This window comes from Schistocerca nitens, chromosome 7 (genome assembly GCF_023898315.1).
Source record: "Schistocerca nitens isolate TAMUIC-IGC-003100 chromosome 7, iqSchNite1.1, whole genome shotgun sequence".
Lineage (NCBI taxonomy): Eukaryota > Metazoa > Arthropoda > Insecta > Orthoptera > Acrididae > Schistocerca > Schistocerca nitens.
In genome coordinates this window covers 115,705,805-115,716,404 of record NC_064620.1, presented here as the reverse complement: position 1 = coordinate 115,716,404, position 10,600 = coordinate 115,705,805, and the positions used below count along the sequence as shown (strand labels likewise).

At 45.4% G+C, this 10,600-nt stretch overlaps 1 non-coding gene across 1 annotated transcript; it reads right to left on the bottom strand.

Annotated features, from left to right (window-relative positions):
* Positions 1-1,555: 1,555 nt before the first annotated feature.
* On the bottom strand, positions 1,556-1,630 carry Trnas-cga (transfer RNA serine (anticodon CGA)). The gene has a single exon. It is a non-coding gene; the product is annotated as a tRNA-Ser (tRNA).
* Between the last annotated feature and the right edge of the window lie 8,970 nt (positions 1,631-10,600).

The following is a 10,600-nucleotide window of genomic DNA, read 5'->3' as shown; positions in this document are numbered from 1 at the left end:
TGCAGAGCATGTTGGGTCACAGCAGCAGTATGTGGACAAGTGTTATCCTGTAGGAAAATACCTTTGATGTACAATTTCGCAGTCAAGGTGAGTGGGATAACAGCGTGAATGCTCCTGCTGTCATATGAAATCATACTCCAGACCATTACTGCAGGTATAGGTGCAGTGTGTCTAACATGCAGGCAGGTCGGTCGCAGGATGAAATCACACCCAAGACCATTACTCCAGGTGTAGATCCAGTATGTCTAGCATGCAGACAGGTTGGCTGCAGATCCTCAAATGATCTCCTCCTAAGCAACATGCAGGCATCACTGGCACTAAGGCAGAACCAGATTTCATTGGAAAACACGGCAGGCCTCCACTCTGTCCTCCTATGAGCCCTCACGTGACAGCACTGAAGTCACAAATGGCTGGGGTTTGGGGTCAGTATAATGCACACTGCAGAGCATCTTGCCCAGAGTTGTCTGTGAAGTAACTGATTTGTAACAATTCATTGTGTCACTGTGGTGCCAACTGCTGGTAAAATTGCTGCTGTAGAAGCAGTATAATGTGCCTGATACACTGTACACAATTGTATCCTCCCTCAGTAGAGCCAGTGGCCATCCAGAGCCTGGTCTTCTTGTTACCATACATTCTTGTGTGGCCACTGCTGCCAGCAGACATATACAGTGGCTACATTCCAGCCAAGTGTTTCTGCTGTACTGCAGAAGGAACACCTGGCTTCTTGTAACCCTATTACTTGACCTTGGTCAAACTCAGTGAGGTGTTTATAATGGTGTGTTTGTTACCTTAAAGGCATTCTTGATGAACATCAACTCACCACATCTAATGTCAAAGGTGATAAAAGTTCATGATCTTTACAGTGAGTCTAATTTGAATCCACATAGTGGTGCTACTAGAACCACCTTTATGTGACTGGCACAAGATCTGAATAGACATTATCTTTCATATGTAAAATGTGCCCACCAACTTTAGTTTATGCTGCACAACTGTGATGTTTTTCTGTTAACTGTCTGCAAGATGATGATGCACTCCTGTGGTCAGGAAGACCCTAGATATCTCTCCAACAGTATGTGTGGGAACAGCTTGGGAACATCAACCCTGTTCCAGTGACAATATTCGGGATATCAAGGATGTTACAACAGTTGTCGGCCAGCTTTCCTCAGGAGAGGATACAACTACTTCGTAGCACCATTCCCAAATGGATCAGTATGTGCATCATAGTCAGAGGGGAGTGCATCATCTACTGATACATGCACTCGTGCTGACAGGTTCTTTATATATTTGACACTCTTTTGTATTTGCTGGTATACATTGAAGAGCCAAAGAAACTGTTACACCTTCCTAATATCATGTAGGGCCGCTGTGAGCACACAGAAGTGCTGCAACACAATGTGTCATGGACTCGACTAATGTCTAAAGTAGTGTTGGAACGAACTGACACAATGAATCCTGCAGAGATGTCCATATGAGAGTATGAGGGAGTGGAGAACTCTTCTGAACAGCACGTTGCAAGGCATTCCAGATATGAAACTTCCTGGCAGATTAAACCTGTGTGCCAGGCCGAGACTCGAACTCGGGACCTTTGCCTTTCGCGGGCAAGTGCTCTACCAACTGAGCCACCCAAGCACGACTCACGCCCCGTCCTCACAGCTTTACTTCTGCCAGTACCTCGTCTCCTACCTTCCAAACTTTACAGAAGCTCTCCTGCGAACCTTGCAGAACTAGCATTCCTGAAAGAAAGGATGTTGCGGAGACATGGCTTAGCCACAGCCTGGGGGATGTTTCCAGAATGAGATTCACACTCCACTGCAGAAGTGAAAATCTCATTCTGCATTCCAGATATGCTCAACAGCATTTATGTCTGGGGAGTTTGGCGGCCAGCAGAAGTGCTTAAACTCACAAGAGTGTTCATGGAGCCATTCTGTAGCAGTTCTGGATGTGTGGGGTGTCGAATTGTCCTGCTGGAATTGTCCAGTCCATTGGAATGCACAATGAATGTGAATGGATGCAGGTGATCAGACAGGATGCTTACATATGTGTCACCTGTCAGAGCCATATCTAGACATATCAGACATGCCATATCATTCTGACTGTACATGCCCCACACCATTACAGAGCTTCCACTAGCTTGAAGAGCCCTCTGCTGACATGCAAGGTCTATGCATTCATGAGGCTGTCTCTGTGCCCGTACACATCCATCTGCTCGATACAATTTGGAACGAGACTTGTCCAACCAGGCAACATGTTTCCAGCCATCAATAGTCTAACATCAGTGTTGGTGGGCCCAGACAAGGCATAAAACTTTGTGTCATGCAGTCATCAAGAGTACATGAGTGGGCCTTTGGCTCCAAAATCCCATATCAATGGTGCTTTGTTGAATTGTTCACACACTGACATTTGTTGATGGTACAGCTTTGAAATCTGTAGCAATTTGTGGAAGGGTTGCACTTCTGTCATGTTGAATGATTCTCTTTACAGTCATCACTGGTCCCTTTCTCTCAGGATCTTTTTCTGTCCACAGCGATATCAGACATTTGATGTTTTACCAGATTATTGATATTCATGGTACACTCCTGAAATTGTGGTAAGGAAAAATCCCCACTTTATTGTTACATTGGAGATGCTGTGTCCCATCACTCGTGCTCCAACCATAACACCACATTCAAACTCACTTAAATCTTGATAGCAGGCCAGTAACTGATCTAACCACTGTGACAGACACTTGTTGGTTTATGTAGGTGTTGCAGACTGCAGTGCCTAATTCTACCCATTTACATATCCATGTATTTGAATACACATGCCTGTGCCAGCTTCTTTGGCACTTCAGTGTAAAATTGGCATCACACACACTCTCTACCCCTGAAGTTTAATTTTGTTTCCTCCTCCACTTCTGAGTGTTTCCCTTTTCCTTTTCTCCAGCATTGTTTTAATTCAGTATCTACCTTCCTGATGCAATTCATTTTACAAAACTTAAAATAGCGCTTCAAGATGATACGACACTATGTGTAGCAAGGTCATAACTGCAAAAAATACACAGCTTGCAATGCAAGGCATTTGTCCGTCCAATATAATTTCCAGAGCTCTTAGCAAATATTCATGACCTATGCTGCAAGCAACTTATTGCTGATCAAGTTTTCAGTGAAATATGGTGACAATATGAACCTCTGAAATATTATGTTATGCCTAGTTGTTTACAGCATCCAGTGGCAAAACTGACAACAATACTATTAATTATTTTGTCAGAAAAGCCTATGTAGTCAATACTACATGTTGTTCATAAACATTAACAAAATAATGAGATAAATGTCTTGTATCTGGAGACACCTAGGTTATATCTGGTTGCTGGCTTTTCAACTGGTTATTACAATCTTGGGGGAGGTCGGGCCTATTATTTAACAAGAAGGAAAGCTTTCATGTTACTGGTGCTATGCAGGAAAGGTGTAAGCATTTTTGTTAATTTTAATTATTTTTCTGTTTATTATTCATATCTTTAGGTAGGAAAGAAATAGGTGTTGTTTCTGCAGATGCATCCTTCTCAATGTGCGGTTGTATTAACCCTTTCCAGTCCATAATACAGACACAGCAGGTCTCCATGTGACCTAACTCAAATAGCCACTGCCCCAACGGTGAGCACACCCTGGAGAATTGGCAAGTCTTTTTGTGGAAACAAACACTTAGGGTATACATCAAAACAAATAGTGTGCATTATTCAAGTATATTTACATAAGCTTTACAATACAAAACATTCACTATGCGTTTTTTTTTTTTTTTGGGGGGGGGGTGTGCCTCCATCATCATTTCACTCAAACTGAATACAAATGAATCACCGTCATCGTCACAATCACTGTTGCTCTCATTTTCGGTTGGACCTTCTTAAATCTCTACAACGTTTTCCTCAGAAAGGACTTTGCATGAAAACCCAGCCATTTTGTGCCCACTAACTTGAAGGTAAATATAACTACCTTTGTCTCAATATAACTGCTATTCTTTGATACAGAGTTAACACAAGCTGTACTATGCAGCACTGATGCCTAGTAATGTCAGATTTGTAAACAGATCATGTGAGAGCTATGAAAAGTCATGCCAAATGAGGCTTGACAGCAGAGTGGAAAACAAAATTTGCAATGTCAAGTATTATTGTTTACAGTATCAGATTACAATGTACCCATGTCCCAGATGTTGTTTGTAGTTGGAATGATTTCACATTATATACAAATAAACTGGTGTTGGAGACTACTGAAATTGCTGCATGGAATCATCTCCTATTACTTGTGAAAATGGAATTAATGGCCAGTACTCACTTTCAGAAGTTGAAATATACCACTGATAGGTATGTGTAAAAGATCAAGTAAGCATTTTAGTTTTTGAAGCTATTTGTTCCTCACGGCAGGGTGGTCCCTCTCATACTTAAGTATGAAAGACATACCCTTTGTCTTTAACCTTCACCAATCTATCCTTCTCCCCTTCCAAAGGAAAGAACTAATTTTTCTGAAAGCCAGGATAGTGTAATGTAACTTTGTATATTGGTAAGCCAAAACATTATGACAGTGGAAATGTAATCCTGAAATTTGAGTTTGCAGTAATGGGTATAGCTGTACAACCTAAAGTGACTTATGACAATTTGTGCCAGGCCAGGACTTGAACCTGGATTTTCTGACCATTGTGGGTGGTTGTCTTCCCACTTAGGCTACCAGAGCACACTGCCCAGATTGACTGAAACTCCATATGTCACACACCTATCTATTTCTTCTTATAGATTATTAATTCAACTATCCCCATTCATACATCTTATGATTCACATGCAAGTTTTTGAATCAAAACAACGAGAAGCCGTTTTCGAAAATGGTAATGATAATCTAACTTTTTGTTGTCTCAGTTCTAAAACCCGCATGGGAATCCCAAGGTGTGTGAATGTGGCTAATTGAATTAATAGTCTCATGGAGAGAGGTGTGCCACATGTGGAACTTTTGATGATCAGATAGCCTAAGAGGTAAGCTGACCCATTGCTGTAAGTTTACACCCTTGTTTCAAGTGCCGGTCTGGCGCAGATTTTTACGTGTCACTTTAGGTTGTACATCTGTATCAATGACATTTAAGCTCAATTTCAGGAACAGATTTTAATACTGAATACTGTAGCTCATCTTCAAATATCAAATTGTGAAAATTGCCTGCCACAAGTTTGAATGCTGCCTGGTCATCTCACAGGCATGTGATGCAGGAAGGAAAGTATGTAAGTGAAGAAGAGGTGAATGGTGAATCATGCTAATGACACTACAGTCTTCAAATGGGGAAATCCATTGACACAGAGTGACTTGGACAAAAGGCAGATTGTTATGGTGCAGCAGGTAGGACTCAGCACCCAGCAGACAACAAAGCCGGTTGGCTGTTTGCATCCTGCTGTCATGAGCATCTGTGGAAAGTGGTTGAAGGATGCTGAAGTCATGAGTAAGCGTCAAACCATTAAACATGAGACTCTGCAGCAGTCGACCCCTCTGTGTTCCCATGTTGACCCAATGATACTGTCAGCTGTGATGGCAGTGGGCACAGTGTCTTTGAGATTCAGGGTGTATTCACCATGGGACAACTGGAAATCCAGGAAAAACATGCGAATTTTTTCATATGGGAGCAATCCAAGAAAAATCTGGCAATTTTTAGAATTCAGGGAATTTTTAATTGTTCCAGTTTCCAGTTAAATTTTTGCAATTTTGACTGGTAAGAACTGAGGCTCTGACAAAGGATTTAACATCATCCTGCTAGTGCAGAATAATACTACAGGAATGAAACATAAATGAAAACTAAAACTGTTATAATCTTTAATCACTAATAAATTGCGTGGATATACAAACGTAGAAACAATATCGGGTTACATGCTACCAACTCCGTATCTGTCACTCAACTGCCGTGCCGTGACATGCGGCCGGCGCCGTTCAAAGCCAGGTGGCGCTCCCGTGCTCAGCCGAGCTGCGGAGTGCCTCTATCGCCGTGTTCGCGTACTGATGTAGCAGCACTTTTAAATCTCGTGGCACTGTTACAACACTTTTCCCCCCTTGAAAAAAAACACTCACTTCCTTGGAGACACGGACAGTGCGGAGATATCCATGGCCTCTTGGGAGGTCCCGAGAAGATCCCGCGGAGAAACACAAGAGTATGGTCGAAAATGTCCAGGACGGAAGCTGGTGAGTGGAACGTGCCTCCTGGACGAGATGATGGGAATCCATTTAGGGCGAGATCCATACCCTCGTGCCCACACGTCGGCGCCCACCGAGTATTTTCCCGCACTAGGGGACGCAGTACAAGGCCTGACAGGGTGAAGCAGGTGCAGTAGAGTGTGCGGTTGGCGGCCATGCAAGAGTTCAGCAGGGCTGCGATCACCCAGAGGCGTGAAGCGATAAGAACTCAGAAATTGCAACAGAGCATCATCTGTGGAGAAATCACTAAGGAATTTTTTCATCTGGCTTTTGAAAGTGCGGACAAGGCACTCGACCTCCCCATTTGATTGCGGATGGAAGGGCGGTGCTGTAACATGATGAATCCCTTGTCCAGTACAAAAATCACGGAAGGCCTGCGAAGAGAACTGAGGGCCATTGTCCGTGACAATCGTGGATGGAAGACCTTCTAGCGCAAAGATTTTGGACAAAGCCAGCGTCATCGCCACAGTGGTGGGCGACAGACATCGGACAACAAATGGAAACTTCGAGAAGGCGTCAATCAACAGTAGCCAATAAGTGCCGAGGAAGGGGCTGGCAAAGTCAGCATGCACCCGTTCCCATGGCTGCGCCGGATCAGGCCATGGAGAGGGCATTGTACGGGGTGCAGCCAGTTGTTGAGCACACTGACCACACGCAGCGACCATGTGGGCGATGTCCGAATCAATACCGGGCCAATAAACATGCCTGCGGGCCAGGGACTTAGTCCGAGAAATCCCCCAATGGCCCTCATGTAATAGTTTGAGAACATCTTTGCGAAGAGAGGCTGGCACCACGACCCGTGGAGATGCGCCATCCGTGGCCAGAAGAACAACACCCTCACGAACAGACAGACGAAGGCGCAAGGCACGGTAGTTGCGAAGGGGATCCGATGCCCGGCCCTTGGTCCTGTCCGGCCAACCCCGTTGAACAAAACCGATCACCTGATGCAGGACCGGGTCCCGCACAGTAGCCGACACGACCTGCGAACCTGTAAGCGGAAAACCCTCGACCGCATGACGTTCTTCCTCATCAATGTGGAAACAGAGTAGTTCATCTCGATCGAAAATCGGGTCGGGGCCCATCGGCAAACGCGACAACACGTCAGCGTTGGCGTGCTGGGCCGTGGGGTGATAGTGAATCTCATAGTGAAAACGAGACAAGTATAAGGCGCAACGTTGCAGGCGGTGAGCTGCCTTATCTGGAAGCGACGCCGAGGGGCTGAACAGAGAGACCAGCGGCTTGTGGTCGGTGATGAGGTGAAACTTAGAACCATACAAAAAAACGCTGAACTTTTTTAGAGCATAAATGATAGCGAGCACCTCCTTTTCGATTTGAGAGTAACGCCGTTGGGCATCATTGAGGGTCTTGGAAGCGTAGGTGATGGGTCGTTCTGACCCATCCTCATACCGATGGGCGAGAACAGCCCCTAGGCCATACTGTGACGTGTCAGTCGCCAAAACCAAGTGCTGACCCGGACGGAATGTGGCAAGACAAGGCGCCGACTGCAAATGAGCCTTCAGGCGGACAAAATCCTGCTCACACTCGTCGGACCAACAGAAAGGAACGTTTTTGCGTAACAGCTGATGCAGAGGATGAGCCACCGCCGCCACGGATGGAATGAATTTGTGATAATAAGCAATCCTGCCTAGAAATGCCTGAAGGTCTTTGACCGTAGACGGCCGGGGTAGAGCAGTAATGGCCGCAACGTGCTGTCGTAGAGGACGTATACCCTCACGGGACAAGTGGAAACCAAGATACACAATGGACTTGTCCAGATTGCACTTCAACCCAGCCGAATGCAGAACCCGAAACAGTGAACGCAAATTGCGAAGGTGCTCCTCAGTGGAGGCCCCCGTGACAACAATGTCATCCAGGTAGTTGATGCAGCCGGGAACGGAAGCCGTGAGCTGTTCCAAAAACCGCTGAAAAATGGCCGGTGCACTAGCGACGCCAAATGGTAACCACTGGTACTGATACAACCCACAAGGAGTGTTGATGACGAGAAATTCCTTGGAAGATGCATCCAACGGCAACTGATGATACGCCTCCGATAAGTCAAGTTGGGAAAAGAACTGGCCCCCAGCGAGCTTGGTAAATAACTCCTCAGGACAGGGAAGAGGATAAGTGTCAATGAGGCTCTGAGCATTGATGGTGGCTTTAAAATCACCACACAATCGCAGACTCCCGTTTGGTTTAGAAACCACCACGATTGGTGATGCCCATTCGCTGGAGGTAACAGGAAGGAGAATCCCTGAAGCTGTTAACATGTCTGTCTCAGCCTTGACAGGCGCACGCAACGCCATCAGAATAGGGCGTGCCTGGAAAAACTTAGGGCGAGCCGTAGGTTTAAGAGTAATGTGGGCTTCAAAATCCTTGACATGACCCAGACCAGCAGAGAACACGGACGAGAATTCAGAACACAATCCATCCAGCCGTTGATATGGAATATCCTCAGATATGAGGTGCACATCATCATCAATGGAGAACCCGAACCACTGGAAAGCATCATAACCAAACAGGTTTTCAGTGCCCGCATGATCCACCACATAAAATGTGAGGGGCCTAATAGCAGATTTGTAGGCAGTGGAAGCATCAAACTGGCCAACGATAGGAATCTTTTGCTTATTATAAGTTCGCAGATTTCGCGTAACTGGAGACAAGGGAGGGGAGCCCAACTCCAAATATGTGTGAGAATTAATGAGAGTCACTGCAGAGCCAGTGTCCACTTGCATGCAATATGTTTTTATCCAGAACACGAACAGTAACAAACATCTTATTTGTTTGAGAAAGCACACAGTTAATATCCATGTCCGATGCCTCGTCCTCGTCGACAGGAACATTAGGGGACTGACACACAGAAGCAATGTGGCCTTTTTTCCTACATGAATTACACGTGGCCCAACGTTTTGGACACGCGGCCCTGTCATGCTGTACGAAACAACGTGGACAAGAAGGAAGTGCGGAATGAACCTGCTTCTGTGGTTGCTGTTTTCGCTGCGAGTGTGGCGGCCCAACGCGACGTTGTTGATGCGAGTGAACCGCCATGACATCGTCGTTCCCCTGTGAAACAGGCAAATTGTCCGTGTCGAAAGTGGTCTGTACAGCACCTACATCACACCACGCGTCTATTTGCACACCAGCAGTGTGAGACACTTCAAAAGATTGAGCAATGCTTAGCACTTCCGACAATGACGGGTTTGGTAGTTGTAAGGCACATTTCCGAACTTCTTTATCAGGAGCAAGCCATAGAATAGCGTCCCTAACCATTGAATCAGCATAAGACTCATGATGAGTGTCCGTGACAAACTGACATTTCCTACTCAGACCGTGTAGTTCTGCCGCCCAAGCCCGGTAAGATTGATGGGGCTGTTTACGACACCGGTAGAACGCCATGCAGGCGGCAACGGCGTGGGTGTTTTTGCGGTAATAGTTAGACAATAGGTCACACATTTCTTGGAAGGACAGGGAGGCAGGTTCCTGCAGATGGGCTAACTGAGATAGTAGCTGATAGATCCGTGGGAAATCCAAGATAGAAATAATGACTTATACATAGGAGCGTCAACAACGCCGAAAGCCAAGAAGTGTTGCCGCAAACGATTCTCATAATCCTCCCAGTCTTCAGCGGCCTTGTTGTAAGGAAGGAACGGAGGCGGAGAAGAGGAAGACAGGTGATGAGTAAGCAACGCCAACAACACCTGAATAGCAGCCGTCAGCTGTGTTTGTTGTTCAATGAGCGCTTGCAGAAGCTGTTCCATGTCTGCCCCGACACGAACACACAATTCCACAACGCAGGAAAAAAAATATCCGACCTCGTCGCCAAAAAGTGTTATAACCTTTAATCACTAATAAATTGCGTGGATATACAAACGTAGAAACAATATTGGGTTACATGCTACCAACTCCGTATCTGTCACTCAACTGCCGTGCTGTGACATGCGGCCGGCGCCGTTCATAGCCAGGTGGTGCTCCTGCACTCAGCCGAGCTGCGGAGCGCCTCTATCACCATGTTCACGTACTGATGTAGCGGCACTTTTAAATCTCGTGGCACTGTCACAACAAAAACCAAAATAAAACTTTAGTTGCAGAGAAAATGCACCATTTACAACAACAAAATACAGTACACACAAACAAGCATATAATGACAGCATAATGATGGCTGTGCAGTACTTCTTAACAACAAACCAATTTTGATATCCATAACAACACAACTGGTTACACTTTTAACTGGTCAGAGGAAAGTATTGTAAAAGGTGTTGTGAGAAGCATAACTTTCAAACTAAATTTTCTTTACACTAGATGAATTATGTCACATGTGAGATTATGGAATGCATTTCTTAAGTCATGGAGCTTTTGAATCTCATTGAAAACTTCACACTTTAAGGACAAGCCAGTTGGAAAAATTTTGGGTG